The sequence below is a fragment of the Pongo pygmaeus genome, chromosome 12 (assembly GCF_028885625.2).
Source record: "Pongo pygmaeus isolate AG05252 chromosome 12, NHGRI_mPonPyg2-v2.0_pri, whole genome shotgun sequence".
Taxonomy (NCBI): domain Eukaryota; kingdom Metazoa; phylum Chordata; class Mammalia; order Primates; family Hominidae; genus Pongo; species Pongo pygmaeus.
In genome coordinates, this window is record NC_072385.2 from 106,953,140 (window position 1) to 106,975,292 (window position 22,153).

General features: G+C 45.2%; 1 protein-coding gene across 2 annotated transcripts in view; it reads right to left on the bottom strand.

Annotated features, from left to right (window-relative positions):
* MAPRE3 (microtubule associated protein RP/EB family member 3) overlaps positions 1-21,897 on the bottom strand; it is a 56,659-nt gene extending 34,762 nt beyond the window's left edge. Inside the window, exon 1 of one of the 2 annotated variants that reach the window (XM_054476163.2) lies at positions 21,587-21,897. The gene's annotated coding sequence lies outside the window, so the exon portion shown is untranslated. The remainder of the gene's footprint in view (positions 1-21,586) is intronic. The other variant, XM_054476165.2, reaches the window with a different exon arrangement.
* Between the last annotated feature and the right edge of the window lie 256 nt (positions 21,898-22,153).

Sequence of the window (22,153 nt, forward strand, 5' to 3'; positions counted from 1 at the left end):
TCATTTTTAAATTCCAAAGCATGGCCGAAGTAGGTGCTTCATGTTTGCTGAGTGACCTGTCTTCTCCCCTCAAACATCCATTCCAAACTCTTAGTATAGGTCAGGATTAAAAAAAAAAAAAAAAAATTATCTGGGCCGGGTGCAGTGGTTCACGCCTGTAATCCCAGCACTTTGGGAGGCTGAGGCGGGTGGATCACCTGAGGTCGGGAGTTCAAGACCAGCCTGATCAATGTGGAGATACCCCATCTCTACTAAAATTACAAAATTAGCCAGGCGTGGTGGTGCATGCCTGTAAACCCAGCTACTTGGGAGGCTGAGGCAGGAGAATCGCTTGAACCAGGGAGGTGGAGGTTGCAGTGAGATGAGATTGTACCACTGCACTCCAGCCTGGGCAACAAGAGTGAAACTCCATCTTAAAAAAAAAAAAAAATTATCTGATAACATTAGTCAGTGAGAATGAGTACTATGCTTCTCCTAAAATGTGACTTTAAAATTACATTTTTGTCAAAAGGTATTGCTACAGCACTTAGATATAAATATAATAAATATGAACATACCTCTTTTATTCTTCTCCCTTAGTTATGGAGTAGTAACAGTTTCTGATTTTCCAAAATCATGAGATTAAAAAATTATACATATTCAATCTCTCTTAGGAATCTGGCACAAAGTATATGTGTGTGTGGTGGTGGTGGTGAAGGGCAGGCAATCAATTTCCACATGTGTGGCCTAAGGAGGTCAACGTGCAAAGTCTAGCATGATTTACCCAAGTTATTTCAATAAGAGAAGGAGAGGAGGAATGCCCGATGCTTTTAGTGGAATAGAGAGAACACAGACAGTTGTTACCCATTTACATCTGGCCCAATTTGGAGTCTGAGAGTCTGATCTACAAATGCAAGACGGGATGGGTGCCTAGAAGTTGCCAGGGCCTTCCAGAGAGACCATTTAGGCAATCTCATGATTACAGGATTCTGAAGGGATAGAAATAGAAAGGAGATAAACTGTGTGAAAATAGGCCGATTTCTTTTATTTATGTGGGGCTCTATAAAGTGAATATGGAATTCTATTGTTTAGAAAAAGAGTAGGGGCTACTTTGGGGCAGGCAGACACAGCTGATAGAACTGGAGTAGGGATTTAAGAAAGCAAGTGGCAGTGACCCACAGACCATTTGTAGCCAATTGTCACCAACAAAATCCTCTTCTCCCTATCACCACCACCAAACTGTTTCTTTTGTGGTGAGGCTGTAGGCAGTATTGGTCCAGCCACCACTATCACTTCCTTCCTGCTATTGTCTTTCCACTAGGACCAGACATACCAACTGACCACAGGCTGTACCTCAGTGGCAGACCCGACCTCCTCTGGGACTGATTGACTAAGCTTCCCTACGATCTGTTTGGATCTTTTCTTTTTTGGGGGGTGGGGGACAGAGTCTCGCTCTGTCGCCCAGGCTGGAGTGCAGTGGCACGATCTGGGCTCACTGCAAGCTCTGCCTCCTGGGTTCACACCATTCTCCCGCCTCAGCCTCTAGAGCAGCTGGGACTACAGGCGCCCGCCACCACGCCTGGCTAATTTTTTTGTATTTTTAGTAGAGACGGGGTTTCACCATGTTAGCCAGGATGGTCTTGATCTCCAGACCTTGTGATCCACCCGCCTTGGCCTCCCAAAATGCTGGGATTACAGGCATGAGACTTCCCGGCTGTGGATCTCTTAAGTTCAGTAAGTACGTGGTGCGCACCCACTGAGTGTCAGGGAAATGCTGGGCACTGGTGACAGGCAGAAGAATAGCCTGAAGGCCTTGCCATTCAGGAGCTCACAGCTGAACAGTGGAGGGAGACACACACAACCATAACATGATATACAAGGGCTATAACAGCAGTTGATTCTTCCTTGTAATTATTTAAGCAATTACTCTCTTGGTAATTACTCTAATAGTTATTAAATTCAAAAAATTACAAAAATAGTATGTACATTTAAAAAACACAGAGGTGTATAAAATTTAAAATATACTTGTTACCAGGTATGTATATTCCTCAGACCTTTCTATATACATATTCAAACTATATATACCTATTTGCACAGTCATTTAAGAAAAACTGAATCAAAATAGAAATATTGTGAGTTTTTTTTTCTCCTCTAAAAATATGGTTAGTTTTCCATCCCTCATTCTCTTTGATGGTTGCATGGTATTCTTTGGTATCTGGGAAGGATTCATTCCTCTGCAAAGGTTCAGGAAAAGTTTTGGGCAAGAAGTGATGTGTAACCTGGTTTTGAAGGAAGAGTGGGAGTTCACTTAGTGGAAGCAAACCCAAAAGATGATGCTTCTGATGCATGCATAGGAAGGACTGAGTGGAAAGCAGTTCAGGGAGCGGGGAGAGCATGGGGCGCATAGGAGGGGTGTGGAAATACACAGCTTCCTTGGGAACCATCTGGAGTCCAGGGGAGCCACACTGTTCTTCAAACTTTGGTGCGCATCAAAATCACTTTGGGAATTTTTTGTTTGTTTTCAAGACAGTCTTGCTTTGTTGCCCAGGCTGGAGGGCAATGGTTCAGGCTCACTGCAGCCTCACACTCCTGGGCTCCAGCGTTCCTCCCGCCTCAGCTCCCCAAGTAGCTGGGACTTCAGGTATGCACCACTGTACCCAGATAATTTTAAGATTTTTTGTAGAGACACGGTCTCACTATGTTGTCTAGGCTTATATTGAGCTCCTGGCCTCAAGCAATCCTCCCACCTCGGCCTCCCAAAGTGCTAGGATTACAGGTCTAAGCTACCACACACAGCTGGAAATTTCTTAAAACTGCAGCTTCCCCATCTCCTAACTCAATATTCTGATTCAACAGGTCAGTGACCCCAAAGTCTTTTCTCTTAACCACCACACTAGGCTGCCCCTCCTTATGTGATAGTGAGTATTCACACCATCCTTCATAAGACAAGCAAGGCAAATGAAGTCCGGAGAGTCTCCTGGCAGCAGAGTGGAGCATCCTGACATCCTTAGATTTTGCTGTCACTTAGCCATCTCATTTTTAGTTTTGTAGCACCCTCCTCTACACCAGCTCTTCACTTTGTAGTTTTATATCACCTTTCATCTGGGAAGTTCAAAGTATTCCCAACTCTGACCTGATGATTGGGCGATGGGAACAGCAATAACCTCATTTTACAGAAGGATACATAGAGGCACCGGGGAACTGACTTTCCTACCCTGATGAGTCACACTGCAGCTGAGAACAGAATTCAAGCCTGCCTTTCATTCAGTTCCTGCTGTTATTGTCCTTTCCCTTGCGTTGCACGGAGTCCGGATCACTTTCTTATTAATCGAGGCGGTGTATGTACAGAAAGCATCCTGCACAGCGCCCAGCTCACGCAGAGACGAGTCATTTCTTTCCCTGACCACAACTAAACAGGGACTGCCTGGGGCTTTGGAGCCTAGTGGGTGTTTCTTGATGTTCTGCAAAACAGCCACTAGAAATTCTACACAGCCTTTTCTTCTTCGAATGCCAAGAAAAACTTCAGAATGCCATCACACAGTGAAAGGCGAAATGGTGGCATCCCAAGGCTTGGCTTCTTTATCAATGTGGGATACATTGGTGCTGGAATTACATGGCTATTATGAAAAAGCTGAGGTGGTGATGCTGTCTACCTGTCAGGCAGCAAGAATGAATAATAAACTGGGACTTCACCACACACAGAGGTGCTGAGCTGGAGCACAACTCTTCTCTAGGTCCAAGGGGATACAAAGAGAGAAGCAGGAGAGTTTTTCTGCCAAGGAGTATCAGGTGCCACTTTTGGCTTTGGGTAAAGGTTTTCAAGCCAAGATCAACTCCACATACCTCAAGGAGGAAACCCCCTCTAGGGAAGAGGTTCCCAAAATTTAGGGTACATATAGGTGACTGGCCTATTACTAATGCAGATTCCTTGGGCCACCCTCAGAGAGGGACAGTTGTGGGCTGGGGCTTCAGAGTCTGCATTTTTTGCCAGCTTTCCTGGTGAGTCAGCAGCAGGACTACACTTGAGAACCCCGCTCTAGAGAACACACACACAATTTCCCCACTTACCAGCACTGCTCTTGTCACTGTTAATCAGTCAGTGGCCTGACTATTAAGCTGAGTCATGGCAAAGCATGATTTTTACATTGCAGTTTTCCCTCATCTCCAGAAACTTCAGTCTCCTTTCTGGTTGGATTCCAGAATGTTGCGATGAGATAAAACAACTTGCGGAACAAATATAAAGAAATTTGCTGAAAAATTTCAATGATGAGTTGCAGCTATTAATGACCACTTAGCTAATTGGTTTCTTCTGCCAACATTTTTAAAAGCAGCTAAATGTATGCAGTGTTCTTGATGCTCTGATATACAAGTTGAAAACAAATGAGCTAGAGACTAGGACGGATATTACCTCACACCATCACAGAATAATGAGATGCTGGAATGTCCTTGTATTTAAAAACTGTCAGGGAGGAGCCTCCCCTTCTACCAGGTCAGGATGCTGGTCCCATGAAGACAATGGTATCACTTTGCTGTGGCTGCTCACAGTGGGCCAAGGGTCACACCATGTAGCAATGTCTCTGGCAGTTACAACCTGGCCTCCAGCAGGCCCGCCTGCTTAGGAGCTAGTGTTGTCTAGAGAGGTGGCCCCAGGAGAATGGGTTCTTTTTGTGTCCCCTACCTTGAACTTCATGCTTTAAACTAGAGCAAGTATTCAACAAACTTCTTTTTAAAGTGAAATTCATTAATTGGAGTCTCAGACCTTTGTGTTATGAAAAGAAGAGCTGAAGCAGAATTAAGCCATTAATTATCTGGCAAGTTTCCGAGGCACGCACCATAATTTCTCATAGTGTTCCACAAGCATGTAGGAGGTGGCTGCTTGCTGACACCTTTGTCTAATGCCTTGTCCTGGAAATGAGTCTGGGTGGTTAGGAACACAAACATTTCTGTCCTAATAAGATTCTTCTCTGATCCCTTTATTGATTGTCAGATCTCTTTTTTAAATTCTCCAACTTTATATTCAACCCCTAGAAACTTTTTCTTTCTTTCTTTTTTTTTTTGAGATGGAGTTTTGCTCTTGTTGCCCAGGCTGGAGTGCAATGGCGTGATCTCGGCTCACTACAACCTCCGCCTCCCAGGTTCAAGCAATTCTCCTGTCTCAGCCTCCTGAGTAGCTGGGATTACAGGTGCCTGCCACCATGCCCAGCTATTTTTTTGTATTTTTAGTAGAAACAGGGTTTCACTATGTTGGCCAGGCTGGTCTTGAACTCCTGACCTCAGGTGATCCACCTGCCTCAGCCTCCCAAAGTGCTGGGATTACAAGCGTGAGCCACCGTACCCAGCCAAACTTTTTCAAAACAGGCATAAATATTTTCTAGTGGATAATTTTAATGCTGAGAATTAATTCTCTTCCTCAGTCCCAACTCTACCTCTTTGAACTCAGCATGTCTTTCATCTGTAAATATGAAAATAAACATTAATAATTAATGCTTTTTCATCCTCTTCAAGGAGGAAATTTTTTATTTTTTTATTCCCACATTACACTGATATACAAGGAGGAAATTGTATTTACTTCTGAGGAAGAAATCATTTTTTCCAGAGCTAGAGAGATAGGCAGGAGCAGAATGGGAACTCAGCTTTTGATGGTCTTGATGTGAAGCCAAACCGCTTCAAGTAATTCTGTCTGACCTCAAGGGCAGCTATTACCGGGGCGCTCCATCCTGAGTTCTTACCTCTAGATGGAAACTCTTTCACACAGTGGCTCTTCAGCTTCCCACTCTCCCTCCAACCAACACTCCACAACCACCACTTCCATCTTCCATAGCATCTCCCACAGCCCTCTCACTCTCCATTCAAACAAGCATGCCCCACTACCTCTAATCCCCACACCATGTCTACTGCTGTGATTCATCCTCCGGATCTTCTCCAGTGGCCGGTGTCTCCACAGGCACCAGTGCTATGATTGATGGCTGCACGGAATGCCCTTACTGGCCCAAACCAAAGGCCCATCCCGCTTAGTCTGCCTGAGAAGGACCAAAGGTGAGTGCTGTAGAAGACCCTCCCCCACGCCCTCACCTCAAAAACTTACAGGGAGAACCTCATCTTGCCTAGCTCACATTCGTACCCCCATCTTTCTGTTGCTGCTGACGTAGCTTTCCATGTTTTCTGCCTGAGAGAACCTGTGCAGGTAATACATTCCATGGACACCACTTCTGTATAAAGAAGTGTTTCCTTTGATACTGCTTTTCTCAAGATTCAGGGAGTAGCATCTAATTTGAACATACCCATACCATTTAGGCTTACAGACTATGGTAGGTTCTCAAAGATGTCCGTGTCCTAATCCCTGGAACATATAAATATGTTATCTTAAATGGCAAAAGGGAATTTGCAGATGTGATTAAGGTTTCTGTGACGGGAAGATTATCCTGGATTATCTGAGTGGACCCAATGTAATCACCAGGGTCCTTATAAGGGGAAGCAGAAGGGTCAGTCAGAGAACAGTGATGATGGAAGCAGAGTGATGCAGTGCCAGGAGCCAGCGAATGTGGGCAGCCTTTAGAGGATGGAGGAGGCAAAGACGTGGATTTTCTCCTGGAGGCTCCAGAAGAAACACAGCCTTGCCAACACCTTGATTCTGGCACACTGGATTAGTTTCCTGTGCCTACCGTGACAAATGACCACAAACTGGGTGGCTGAAAACAACAAAAGTTCATTCTCTCACTGGTCTGGAGGCCAGAAGTCCAGTATCACAGTGTTGGTAGGGCTGCCCTCCCTCTGAAGGCTCTTGGGGGAATCTGCTCCCTGCCTCTCTTGTAGCTTCTGGTGGCTTCAGGTCACTCCAGTCTCTGCTTCTGTGGCCATACTGTCCCTTCTCTCTCAAAACCCCTCTGTCCTCCTGCTTATAAAGATACATATGATTGCATTTAGGGCCCACCCAGATAATCCAGGATAAACCTCTCTCAAGATCCTTAACTTAATTAACACTTATTGCCATATAAGGTAATACCTATTCTTTTGTCCTATAAAGGAATATTTACCAGTTCTGGGGGATTAGAACTTTCACAGTAATTTGTTAGGCAGCAGTAAGAAATGAATACCTGGCTGATTAGGTCTCCTCTCACTGGGACTTCCTAGGCTGCTCTCTCATTCTCCAGGGGTTGCTCTGAGTTATGGTGGTTACCCTGTGGCCATGGCAGTATGGTACAGCACTGGTCTGGGCCACACCTGAGCAAGTGGGGAGGGTCTCCAGCGCCTGCTTCTGCCATATTACTGCTATAGGAATAGCCTCACCCACTCAGATCTATGCTGCCAGAATGCTCTCTGGCTAAGTCTTTGCACATGGAGAAATGAGATGTACAGAACAGAATTTGGAACGAGAATATTGTGAATTATCTCAGGAGCTGGGAAGATGGCCCAGGTGGGATTCTGCCTGACTTGAGGAAAGGCCAACATCCTTCCCCAAAAGGGAAGAAGAGTTTCAACAGCACATGTCTTAACAATCTCTCTCAGGGCCGAAGCACCATCTACCTAAACAGTACTAAGCAAATGATATTGAGGCTAAAGAAAAAGGAAGAATTCAGGACCTAGGCATGTCCCTTCTACTCCTTCCCAAATGCTGCAGTAAACTCAGGCAGTTCAGCCAATGATCTTGGGCATTTAGACACCTGTGGGTAAGTTTAGCTAAGGCAGAGTTTCATTTTGATCTTAAACAAGTCATTGCCCCTATGTTTCAGCTTCTCCACTGGCACAGTGAAAGCATCTCTCAGGGGTGAGTTCAAAACAGTTCCCTGACATGTCTTGGAAATAGTGCTACTGGGGACAAAATCAAAACCAATGTTACCTGGGGCAATGGGAAGTGCGTTCTGCATGTAATTTACACTGGAACTTGATATGACTACTGTAAAAACTATAAATGCATATGCTTCTTAGTTAAAGATTTATGTGCAACTGGAAGAAAATGGAGTAATATGTTCACCACAGTAAAAAGCAATGGTGGCAACGAGCTTTCTGTATGGAGGGGCTTAGGGTTGGTAATCTGGTGGGAAGAGGGAGCTAGAAGAAAGTCTTGAAGCTGCATATGCAGAAGAAGGACACATTTGTATTTGGAGCATATGTTTCCTTGGGTTAGCTTTCAGGAACGGGGCAGTGCTAAAGCCCACCCAAACCACCCCCTGGTACCACTGCTGTCTGAGTGCTAGAATTAAAAGTAGTTCTAATTTTCTCATTTACTCTTTGCTATCTTTTCCAATTTTTCTACAAATGAAAGATAGTTAGATTCCATGTTTTTAAAAAACAATATGTTAGTATGTGTGTAGAAAAAAGTTGGAATATTCAACAAGATAGTGGCAGTGATTCTCTTTGGGGGACAGAGTTATGGAGGACTTCTACTTTTTGCATTGTGCATTTCTGCAATGTTTTAATTCATAAATATTTAATTCTAAAAGCAATTTTGAATTATATTTGTCATCCAGCAAGGGGTTTTTGATTATGACTATACACTAAAGGCATTAAACACATAACACTCTAAAGTTTCTCTGAAAATATGGGCAAGGTTGTAATGATTTTGAGAATAATATATAAATATATTTAAATTCATGGGAAAGCTAATGCATGGATACAAACATTATTAGGGTGAGGGTGAGACAAGTGATGCAAAAATTCTCGAGTGTTCTTCAGAGGAATAACTGTGGACTTGGCAGTCATCTGAGGAAGTTCTTTCCAAACCTCAAATCCCCAACAAGGGGAAGGGACGGGGTGAGGGGCAGCTGCTACCCAGGGACACCTGGAGTCAAAGACTTCTCAGTTGTTTCTCTTTGCTTGCCTCCTGCCTTCAATGGGTATCTTGGGAAGCTTCTTAAGGAAGCTGACAGGCAGCCTCTTTGGAATTAGAAAAGGCCGTCAATTCCAGAAAACCAAGCTGAAAGGAATATATAAGATCTTTTAGCTAACAGCTCTGGGAGCTTTAAAACAACTAGTTATTTCCTAGTCCCTCCCAAAGAGGTCATCTGCTCTAGGTGGCAAGCAACATAATTTCCACAGAACAGCTAAATACTGGCAGAACCATCCGAGTTTATCTTTAAAATTCAAATGATGAATTTTAAAGATAAAGGTACAAATGGGATTTTCTTAAGTACCCTTGACAGGGCCTGCATTATCACTGAGTTCCCAATACACTTCAAGAGGGCCTCAGAGGCATGAGTCCTCTTGTGTTATGACCTCCTAACACATCCTGGGACAGCCATGAGGCCAGAGCAGTGCCTTGCTGGGTCCTGAAAAATCAAGCCTTCCAGGCCAGGAGAAGTTCAGTCAGAGGCTTGCATGTCTGAGAAGCCGCAGGGGAAGCAGAGCAGTACTTGGGGAGAGTTGGTAGGCAGGGTTGGGGGTGCTGCCTGGAGAAAAGGAGTTCTGGAGCCTAAGCTTGGAAGCCAGTGGGCTCCTTGGTCAGGATCTAGTCATCCATACCTAGGAGAGTGGGAAATGCACCCTTGGGAAAGGCTCCACTACACATTTGATTTTTAATTTATGCAAGCACAGATTATGTGGTGGGTTCCGTCTCTGAATGTCTATCTCTGTCTCTGTCTTACTGGAAGCTTAACTCTGCCCAAGTGAGGCTTTATTGAACAGGATAGCGGTAGCGATAGTGGGATCTTCCTCTCATGTCTTTCCATTTCCCTCTGACAGGAGCTGGTTTGGGCCTTCTTAGTTTTCAATGCTACTCCCAATCTTGAGGGTCTTTGAGTTTTGACTTTGAGAAGTCCAAAACATTGCTTTTGCTGGCACTCTTGTCCATTAGGGACAAATGTGAGGGCTTTTTCGTTAGTTACTGTGGTCACTATGTACTCACTCCTAGGTACCATTTCATAGAATTAAGGATGGACAGCAACAAATATGCCTTAGAAATCCATTCATTCTGCAATTATTTGTTGAGTCCCAGATACTTCTAGGTCTTACATGGTCCCTGCCTCATGAAGCTAGTTATCTAGTGAAATGGATAAACGTAGTAAAATAATCATTCTACCTAATTATAGGCCAAGGGCTAATTATTCTCAGGTAGGCTGACTAGGGGGAAAGAGAAAAGAACAGTGGCAGGAGGCTGTGTTTACAGAGAGTCCATTTAATTCCACAGACAACACAATGCACTTTTGCTCCTACCCCACCTGGCTTGAGGCCTGTACTGCAAGCTGTTTGTTCCTTCCTGGTAGGGACTGGCAGGGAGCCATACTTCTGCTTAGGTCCTGGCTTTCATGAAACGGGACTACAAAATGTCCAGGCAAGGTAATGTCAGTGTAAGGCCCTGGAAAGAAAGCAGCCCTAGCTTTTCCATTTCCACAGGTTGACTCCTGCACCTGACTTTCCACATATTCCCACCTTGTTAGGTCCCCTACTATCAGCCCCTGTGGCTGCTTTGCATGGTGAGCTGTGTAAATGGCTTCAGTTGTGCAGCATGAAAGTAATGTGAATCCAGCAGGTGGAATAAAGACCACAACCCAGGGTGTCAGACAGGGTCAGAGTCAAAGTGGATGATCTAGGAGGACATGAGAAAGAGAGGAGTCAGAAGAGGAAAGGACCTTAGGCCAAGTTTCATAATAGGCAAGAGAGAAACAGGGCTGTTATATACAGTTGTACACTTTGTACACTGCACAAAGCACCTTGTGGAGGAGATGAGTGAGGGCTGGAACCCTCACAAAATGAGTAGAACCCAAGCTCCACTCACAAAACTGCATTCCTAGCAAGGGACTCTATCTGTCTAGAGGAAGAACTTTCACTCACAGAGGCCAGAGAGGCATGGCTCAGTAGGGATCTGCTCAGAGAGTTGGAAACCACCAGACTCACGCAACAGCACATCTAAGAGACGACTGTCAAGCCTGGGAAGATGGGCCTCCTTGGATTTTGAACACTACTGGAGTGTAGGCGGAGGAGGGCTGCTGGCTGGGTGCCGCTCTGTTGTGACAAGCTGAGACCACAGAAGCCACTGGCTGACACGTGGAGGCTCCTTAGAGGCCCAGCACCTTTTCAAGGTAGGCTCCATGATCCAGCTCCATCTTCATTTCTTCTTCATCCATCTCAGCAATCCAGCCACACCTGGAAGGCACAGCTCGACTCCTGAGATTTCAAATATTCCTTTAAGAAATGTTAGTGGTTACACATGTCTGTGTTAGAAACGTAAACATTATACAAAGATGAACAAAAGTAAAAGAAGCCTCTGCCAAATTTTAATATGAAAATCTTCCTCTGTCAGTGGCCTCCTTACTGCTCATCCCTCATATTCTAAACCTGTTTTCTGTTCCCACTGGCCCCTGTAATTCCTCTGCCTCCTTATTCTGGCTGACAACCAGCGCCTGTCTTTGACTTGTGGCCCTTCCTCCACCTCCGGCCTTAGGGCCAGCTACTTCACTGCATCTTAAGTTTTGCCTCCTCAGAAACCTTGCCCTGAACATGCCAAGCAACACCCAGTCCTGGTGCCTGTCCCCCGCTCACTGCTGCTTCTCTGGCCAGAGGACTTTAAATACTCAGCCCATTATGAATTCATAGGTCCAATGCAGCATTCACAATAAGACCTTTATTCATCTCTCATATGCCCAGACTTATTTTTCACTGTGGGTAATTCAGACCTTCAAGAACTCAATTCCCCAACAACCCTCTCCCTCCCCCACCTCAGCAAGTGGCCTTGGCTCTATTTTACTAAAGAAAGAAAGGTCTTTTCTTAGGAGGAACCCCAGTAATCTATCCTGGACTTCACCCTAAAAGTCAGGGGTAGAAAGAGCCATGCCCTCTCCTCTTCAAAGTAACCTTTCCCTGGGATCCTAAAGATCATTCCTTTTTGCTTTATTTCTCTCTTGTCCGTGTACTATTTTCTTTGGGTAACTCCTTTTCCCTTCTGCCATTAAACATGCTCAGACCTCCTTCTTGTAAAAAATGATTCTTCGTCAATACCAAACTTTTACTCTAATTGAAAGTTGGTTAGATCACCATGAAAAACGTTGTATAAAAAGCTTATTAAAAAAATTGTACCCTTTGCACCTCTGTAATTCTACTTTATGGAATATACCATGAATAAATAATCCACAAAAGAAAAAATGTCACTTGTACAGTAATGTTCAAATCAGAGATATTTACACTTGCAAAATACTCCAATTGCCCAACAACAGATTGAGGTTAAGCAAGCATACTGGTATCAATATGATGGGATACCACCAAAGGAATGAAATATTTGAAGTTACAAATATATGGATTATGTCAATATAGAGAAGTCTGCAGATGAAGCACATTTTAATACACAAAATATATTTTAAGAACCACATACTATAATTTTTATATGTTTGCTGATAAAGAATATATTTTACAAAAATAAAATATTTGATTCGATTGCTTCTTCTGGCTACTACTTTCTTTCCCTCCCTGCTGCCATTCTCTGGTGACCAGCCATTGCTTCTATTTTTCTCTGTCAATTTTCCCCTTAAACCACTCCAGTGTTTTACTGAATGGATACCCTAAGCAATCATCATGACTGCCTTCTAGTTAAATCCTTAAATCTAGTTAAATCAGCAGCACTGAAACTCTCTTCCAGACATTTTCTCTTCCCTTGCTGCTGAATCATCCTAATTTCCCACCATCTTGTTCCTTTTTTCCTAACTATGGACAGTTCTCAAAGCTTATTACTTGGGGCTCTGGTCTTTGTACTCTGCATGCAAGACCTCTGGAGAGATTCCTTTGAGGGAAGCCAGCCCTCCTCTGCGCTGCTGACTCCCACTCTACAGCTCCATCCACAACCTGACCCTCAGCTTCCGGTTCTATGAGGTCACTCCACTTGGATGTCCTGCAACCCACAGTCACATTGTTTTTAGCTCTCTGTGTCTAAAAAGCAACTCCTTTCCAAACTGTCTCTTGAAACTTTCTAATTTCTGGTTAATGTCACCAATATTATCCAAACTCAAAACCAGCACACATCCTCAGTCTGGTAAGGCTGCCCTGCCTATAAGCCCCACCACACCCCTTCCCATGGCCATTCCTTTGCTGATGCTGTACCTTGCCTCATGAAAAGCCCTCTCTGGTGTTCTGTCAACTCACAGCCTGCTCATCCTTGAGGCAAGGTCAGGTTCTGCTTCCTTTGTGAAGTCTTGTCTTTTTTTAATAGAGATTGGCCCTCACTCTGCCACCCAGGCTGGAGTGCAATGGCATGATCATAGTTCACTGCAGCCTCAAACTCCTGGGCTCAAGCCATCCTCCTGCCTCGGCTTCCCTAGTAGCTGGGACTATAGGTATATGCCACCATGCCCAGCTAATTTAAAAACAATTTTTGTAGATGGGGTCTTGCTATGTTGCTCAGGCTGGTCTTGAACTCCTGGCCTCAAGTGATCCTCCCCCCTTGGCCTCCCAAAGTGTTGGTATGACAGGCATGAGCCATTGCACCTAGACTGAAGTCTTTTCTGATTACTCCAGTTCACAATGATTATTTTCCTCTCAGCATCCTTCTGGAATTTAGACTCTGTAGTACCAGTGACACCCAATGCACTGTTCTTTTCATTTCTTTTGCCTCTCTTCCTCAGCTGTCCTCTGATGAGTCTCCACATCAACCTGCACACCCAGCTCCAGTGTGTCTTCATCTCTGAAGTCTTTCTGGTTCTCACAGGCTCAGGATGACTCTTCCTTCTGGCTTACCAAAGCACCCTTTCCCATAGCTGATAAGGTTCCATCCCCTCATGTTGCAGTGACATATAGTTGGACATGTGTCCAACTCTTTTGCCAGAATATTAGCTGAATTCCTTAAGGGCTGAGACTGTGTCTTATAGAATAAGGCACCAAAGATGTGTTTCTGACATGCAATATTGTCATATGCACTAATCATTCCATATATCCATCTTGTCTTCCACACACATTACAGCCTCCTCATGGACAAGGGTTGAATTTCATTTCCTTTATATCCCATAGTAACTAACAACACAAAACAGAGAAAGGGCTTGATGAAGAATACGTGCTGAGAGCATGCTTACATGTCTTGTGAAGATGATATGCAAATTTATATGAATAATCTGTAAACCTGGGAACTATACTTTTGGGGTAATAGAAGTCTTATCAAGTTGTCTCAAGACACTGTACCTTGCTATTTTGGGGCCAGCATAACACATCTCTGTACTTAGCAGTGATCCTGTCACTTAAGAGTGTTAATAGGATGCCTAAACTGAGAGCTTTCAGCTATGAGCTCTACCCATCTAAAATCAGAACAAATCAAGGACCAAATCAGAGTCCCAGGTAAGTGTCAATAACCTTCAGGGAAGCGGGTGGGGGTGGAGGGTGGCTGGCTGCCAAGAGTCTGGTGCTGCGGAAAGGCCTGGCTACACAGCACGCATTATGCCACTGGAGATTAGCCTGCGTGAAATACTCCTCACGTGGGAAAGGTATCTAATTTCATCTAGTGGTCTAAGACCTGCCCCTTTCACATGGCAACACACACCTTAAACCCAACTATGATCTTGCTGACTCAGAAGCAGCTAAGATTTCATTTCTCACCAGTCAGAAAACACCATATAAATTACAAGGTGACCAGGACCACAATGCCCTCAAGATAAGATGACTGTTTCTCCCACAATCACTCTCTCTGAGTGGTGGAGTCTCTCTAGCCAGCCATACCCAAAGACTTGCTCACTAATAATTCCAGGCAGCAGGGAAGGCCTCCACCCCATCTGGGACAAGTATTTGGGTAGCCAGACCATTTGGAGGAAGAGGCAGATTCTGCTTAGCAAACATTTATCACAGCACAGGCCGAGCTATGTGATAGGCCATATGTTCTTCAACTCAAAGTCCCGGATCCTCAGGAGGAGGCCAAACAAAGTGCCCCTTTCTCAGTGCTCACAGATGGGCAGACTCCACCACTGGTTGAAGGCAGGTATCAGTCCACTGGAGTGGGCCATCTAGGCAATGTACAGTGCGTGTGTGTGGATGGGAAAGATGAGGCCAGAGGACAGCTGCCCGGCCAGGCCCTTCCAACACAGTCAGCAGCTCCATGGACCTGGTGTGGCACAGAGGGAGTGGCCTAGCCCATGCCTACATAGGGCTTCTGCCCATAGGGTGGCCATGGGTGGGCACCCAACCCTCTCCATCCCTGGAGGAAAAAGGGCCTCTGAGCTCATGGCTGAATGGAAGGTGATAAAGGGCAAAGGAAGGAAGGCAACTGTAGTGGGCCTGGGCAGAGTCTTTTGAAACAGTCAATTCAGACAGGTGCACATCCACACCAAAAATGAGCAAAAGCCTCAAAAAAGGCCCCTGGAACACTGGAGAACTGGGAATACAGAGAATCTGAAAAGACATCCGGGAAAAGAAGGCCACCCAAAACAGAGCCCTGTGGTATACAAGGTTTTACTAAAATCTTCTGATACATTTAAACAGTAAAAGTAAGAGGCAAAGAAGACTCTAAAGATTGCTCTACTATATGGAATCTAGAAGTCACTGGTTTTAAAATGTCATAATTAAGTTATAGTTGCTTAATGCAGAAAAGCTTAGAAAACATCAACAAGCACTAAGGAAAGCCATTCGTTTTTAATCCCATTACTCAATCACTTATGACTTGGCATATGCTCTTCTAGTATCTTTTTCATGTTTTTCTTTATAAATTTGGTTTTTTCCTTGACATACTATTTTTCATTCTGCTTTTTTCATTGATATTAAAAGTTCTGGTATTAATATTCTTCTCCAAATGTTTTTAATGCCTGTGCAGTATTTTATCTGGGCGAGCCTGACCAATCCTCAGTTGCTGGCACTTTTGGTTGTTTTCAATGTTTGATATTACTAGTAATGTTGCATTAATAAATCTTTTACAATTATTTCTGTACATACCTCTGATTTTCTAAATATTGCTAGAATGGCACTTTCTGGTCTAAGGATATACATCCTTTTAAGCTTTTTTATATATAGTCAAGCTACAAGGCAGATTTGAAGCCATGCTTCTTGCTCAGTTATTTTAAACGTATCACACAAGTGGTATGTATCTCCTATATATAGGAAATAGTTTCAGAGAAAAAAATAATTTTGCATGGAGTTAAAGCATTTTAGATAGGACAAGTCCTTATTTACTTGAGGCAAATGAAGCATCCAGAACCCAAAACACTGATGTTATGCTAAAAAGTTGACTAACAACATCTGGTCAGTTTAGCAAAGCTGGTAGGGCATGGTGCTAGTGAGTGCAAGATCTAGGCTTATGCTAGTATTGGCCAGTCAACTCTATGCACAAGAAAAACCATCCTTGGCCACCTCATGCTTCACGAAACTTGGCTAACTGTCACACGAAATTGTACTCCTGGCCAAAGGGAAGACTGGGTGATGGAATGTGAATTACTCAGCATAACCCATCCTAACTCCTGGGTAAGCAACCCAAAGCACATGTCCAAATGATAGTTGTCATCTTTCTATAATAAACATGACATCTGGCTAGAAAATACAGCTGGCCAACTTACGACAAAATTAAAAGCTCAACAACCCTTAAGGATTTTATCAGAGTTTACCAGTAATTCCTACCAGAAGCAGTTAATAAATCATTATGTACCAGCCAGGTCTGATCTAGAACTTAGCTACACAGTGTGCCAGTATTTCAGCTTGGGTCCCTTTAAACTTCAAGCCCTCTTGACATTAACTAAGAGGCAGGAATTTTTCATGAAGGTCATATAGTCAGATGCCATTTTCATCAATAGTTGAAAATTAGCTTATTAGAATAATTATGATTATTTTAGCTGGTCAACAGATGGAGGGGACTACTCTCAAGAGGGGAGTGAAAAGACTAGGAAGAGCTGATGAGGTAGGTGGTCAGTTAAGTACCCTGGGCTGACCCGGAAGCAGCCACTTTGGAGGGTCCTGCCCTCACTTAAGAGCTTGGTTTGGTGCAAACTGCCTGGGCCTGCTTGAAGCTGTCAAACCCTATTTACCCCAGGCATGGGAGGCTCCAGGTAAAGGCAGCTGCTTCTTTTGTACCAAAATGTATTTACTGAACGACAATCACTACCCATTATTTGGTCTTCATGAAATGACTAAGGCATACATGCTTCTTATAACAAGTCAAATACAAAAACATATAAAGTAAAAGTTCCCCTTTGAGTCTCCTTTTCCCTTCCCCACACCCAAATCCCACCTCCCAGAGATAAACATTATTGCATTTCTCTTTTCAATCTTTAGATGTCTATACATGGGTATTTCCTTCCCTACTGAAATTTATCTAGGAATTTAAATTCACTTTTGCTCTCTCACCTGAACAGCTTGCCCTGGTTCTTTAATTACTCAGTAGTTTCTGCCTTGAGCCAGTCTGTAATTCTCTCCATCCAAAATGACCTCCCTTTACCTCTGCTCACTGGCAAGGTTTCCCTCCTAAGATGAATAGCTCCTTTCCCTTGCCCTCTGGATCTCACGGATGCAGAAGCTGATTTTAGCAAAGTCACCGATGAAATCTATGCCTCTACCAGTTGAGGAAGTCAATAAAGACCACATGTGTGTCCCTCACAAGCAAGAGCTCAGCAGCTTTTCTACTTCAAATGAAGACCACTCCCCAGATTGGCCTCCCTGCTGGAGGACTAGCCACCCCCACTACACACCCAAGCACACCACATCTGTGCCTCCTAAAGTCAAATGCTCCTGTCCTGCCAGTCTTTCAGGTTGGCTGAATACATGGAGCAAAGATACATTTCATATACTCCTGTTCTGACAGTTGAAATAATAATGCAAGTGCCGGGTCTTCCCGAGACCAACCTTTTCTCTGTTCCTGTCAAATACCGAGAGGGGTGCTGAGAGATGGGGGCTACGAAACTGAGAGTCCAAGATGGACCTAAATCATGAAACAATTTTGAAACCATTATTTGCTATTTTATGCTTTAGTCAATATAAAATAATCATTGCTATTTCTTATAAAGCAAGCACTCTACATACTCCCTTTCATTTAATCTTCACAACAACCCTGTAAAACAGATAGTTATTATTCCAGGGTTATAAATGAGGAAACTGGCATTCAGAGGTAACATAGCTCACCCAAGGCCACACAGCCAGGAGATGGCTGGATGGGGATGTGAACTCAAGTCTGCCTGCTTCCAGAGGCCAGGCTGCCTCTGCGCTTCCCAAGGAGAGGGTTTAGAAGTCCTTATGGCTCCCAGAAACTACAAAAGGTTCCATTCTGAGAGCTGGAAGATAAGCCCGCAGCTGCCCAATGTGCACGCTCCTCCTCTCAGCCCCGTCTGCCTCTCCACCTTGCTTTCTGGAATGCGGCAGTCTCACAGATAAGAAGTAGAAAAGACTTCAAATACCCAACTTCACATTTGCTTTTCTGTTAGTTGATGCAAATTAAAAAAAGAAAGACCTTCCTGAAGTCAGAATGTGTGATAAAAAAATATTATTTTTAAGGTGGCAAGAATAAATATTTAGTTAAGAAAGTTTGACACAAAATTTTGCCTGGCTGTGCAACATCTCAGATGACAAAACAAGCCCTTGTCTACAGGGCTAATTACAGACTACTAAATTATTTTTATTAAAACCCTTTGGAAGATTATGAGAGATGAGGCAATGTGGTGTTGAAGAATAACTCTAGTCTGGAAACCTGGAGATCTAATCCTGACTCAGCCACTAATAACCACCAACATTCATCTGCCTAGTGTACACAGTTTACAAAGTGTTTTTACATACGTTCTGCATGGGTTGGGTGACCTTAGGTAAGTCATTTAACTCTTGGTATCTCGTGTCAACTTTAGAAATGAGGGCATTAAACTATACCATCTGGGGTCACCTTCAGTGCTAACATCCTAAGGGAGGGAGACATGTGCCTTGGGACCTTTACAAATGTATCTGTAAGCAAATCAGGGCAGATGCATTCTGTTTTAAAAAACTATATTTCCTGTTTGGCTTCTGACAAATGTTACTCGGCTAAATTCAGGTATAGCTCATAAGATGTTTGCTGCCAGTTAGTTGGCTCAGTTTCTGGAGAGTATGACATTAAGATCTCGGGTTGGATTCTCATATGGGAACTTTCCTCCATTCAATAGCCTCCTACTATGCCTAACTCCAGCCAGTCATCTTACAAATACAACCCCACAATGTGTGCTGGCGTGCAGGAAGGACTGGAAGAAACTCATCTTCACAGTGCATGCACTCTCAGGACGGTAGGTCAGAAATGGCATCATCACACAGGAATAGTATAAATAGCATTCTTTCTCAGTTCCAAATTCACAAATCCCTCCCTCAAGTCTTGCCACTTCCTGAGGGTTTTAATGTTTCTAAAATGAGGATGCACCTTGGAATCAACATATATATTTTGATCTGGTAGCATTAGATTATTTTACCTAAAAGCTGTTGGTAAATTGCTGGTGTGTCTTAGAATCAAGAATACAGTCCTACAAAACCTCAATATCCATTACATAGATTTAGGTCTAACTTGGTTCAAATCATGTCCCTCTCCTTGATCTTAGCAATTACATTCAGCAACTTTCAGCAACAGCTGGATAGGCAATGTATAAGACAAGTATTAGTCCTGTTTCCTCATAGTAGCAGTTTAAAAGGCATTCCATCATTATCTCATAAAACACTGGTATGGATTTCAAAGGCAAATTAATCCATATAAAAACTACTCTGATCCTCTGAAAATGTACTATCCCATAGCAAACTGGAAAGGAACATTTTACTTACACCCTCCTGATCTATCTAGCCTTGACACATTTTCTTCCTCCTTAATTCACAACCCTCCACCCCAGTAATATCGCTGATTCCCAAAATACATTCAGCCCAGGAGGAGTAGCTCTCCAGCACAGCTGTCTGCTCCTGCCCTGCTCGGGTATTTTGGTGAGCTATGTGACACAGGACCACACAGAAGGAATGCCACTCTCAGGCCCCACGGTTCCCATTGCACCACAGGCAGGTGCATCCCACCAAACCCCAGTCTGGCATTCGAAACAGAAGAAACTGCCCTGCTGGATGGGGGCTATAGTTTTCCTGAACTTCATCTCTATGTTTAAAACTAGGGCGACAGCCGTCTTGGCTACTGTAAACTAATCTGATGGGCATGGGGGCAGGGAGTGGCTCTGAGGAGGCTGCCAATAGGCCATGATTGAGCAAAGTAAAGGAGTGAAATAGTTATTTCTCATTGTTTGCAACCCCGGAAACTCCAAATGAGTGGCTCCTTCACCATGATTTTTAGAAATGGACCATGCGTTCCTTTTACCATCTGGAGTAAAAATCCCAAAGCCTCTTGTGCGGTAGATCTGGCTTATGTTTACGTGTGCTTTCTAAAAGCACACTGAAATTTGGAAGCCAAATAAAAAAGAAGTTGACAATGAGGTACACACATAGCAGTTAGGGGCCCTCAAGTTGAGACATGTTTATTAAGAGTTTCTGGCTCTGGGCACTAACTCAGACTTCAGCTCAGTTTTTCTGGAAAAAGAAAACTGTTTGGGACCCTCTTCTATTCCAAGAACAGGGACTGCAAGATGGGCAGGTGGAGGGGTAGCAAACATAACCCAGGGAATTGTCCAAATATGCTAGAACCCCTATCTGGTGACAGCCCCCACAAAGACACACAGCTGGAGGAGGCACAGTGTACAGGCCTCACACCCACACCATGGAGAAGCTTCGATTTTTCTCCTTCCTCTCAACTCTGCACACGTTATGCTAAAACTCACTACTACCCAATTAGTTAATTTACAGGAATCCAAGATCAAGTCCTGCCACAGCCCCTTCATATATAAACAGTAAGCACTTCCTATGGATGGTATCAGGCCTTTTTCCAAACCTCACATTATACCAGGGTTGTAGTGCGATTTAAAAAAAAAAGTGCATTTTAAAGAGTACCGCAAGATGCTTATTCACAACAACACACCGGAAGCGCAGGAACTTGGAGCTCCCAAACGCAACCTTTTCTCCCTTCCCTCCACTACTTCTACTCCCCGCTCCACACCACCGGCAGGCTGGGCAGTAGCTCAGCCCACTAGAAGGCCACCAGGCACTAGCCGCGTTCATTAAACGCTAGATGATCACGATGGGGCTGAATCCTTCCCAGCCAAATCTATTCGAAAAGCCCTGCAAGCTCTGAGCAGCCAGTGAGAACTGTCCAGACCTGCTTCCCCAAACCAGCCAGGCAGGAGCATGTGGGGAAGAAACCCGAGGCCCCCAGGCTGGGCCTGGCCCGATGTTCCCCCTCCCCCAAGTCTCCCCTCGCTCTCCTGTCACTCTTTTTCTGGCACATCACTAGGGAGAACCAGAGAGGCCGGGAGATGTCAGGCCTAGGAGGAGTGAGGAGGAGGGAGAAGGGATAAGGGCGGACGGGAGGTAGTTTGGGGGAAATATCAGTCCAGGGCAGAGGTGCGGTGGCCACGTCTAGTGGGGAACGACCCCCAAGGTGGACCCGGAGAGACGGAGGGAAGGGGAGGGGAGGGAAGGGGAGGGGGAGTGGCTGGGGAGGCCGGGCCGCCGAGGCCGGAGGGAACCCGGCGACAGGGATGGAGGGGGTTGACCGGCGCGGGGAAGGCGCGGTCGGGGCGCGGGGGTGCGGGTGGGGAGGCGGGGGCGGGGGGAGCCCTGTTCCCCTCCCCCAGCCCGGGCCCTGGCCTCCCGCTGACTCAGCCCCACGGCGTTGGTCGCCTCGGCCCGGACTCACAGTGCGCGAGGCGGCTCCGGCGGAGGCGGCGGGGGAGGGGACAGGTGGCGGGGACGCTGCGGCAGAGGCTGTGGCTCCAGCCGGCGGCTCCGGGGCGGAGGGTCCTCGCTGAGGCCGCCGCTGTCTCCGGCTTCAACGCACAGAGACTGCGGGGGACGAGGGCACTGCGCAGGCGCGATGCGGCCGCCGCTGTCAGTCCGAGCGGGGCGGGGCCCGGGCACCCGCCGTCTCCAAGGCAACTGAGCGGCGGGAGGAGGACAGCCCCTACCTCCACCTTGCCTTAGCGACTGCGGCGGGAGGCGGAGGGCGACAGGAACAGGCCCACTGCGTTGCCGTAGCAACGAGGAGAAGAGACCGCCTCAGACGTGTGCGGCGGTACCGAGGGAACGCGCCTACCTCGTCACCATAGCAACTGGGAACAGCCCCTTCCTTTTTCCCTGGCAACAGGGTAACAATCCCTCCGCCCTGTCTCATCACAGGAGGAACAACCGTGTGCACCTGATTTCAGTAGCTGGATGACGGATTTTCATCTTTTATGGCTACGGAAAAGGAAAAAGAGACGTTTTC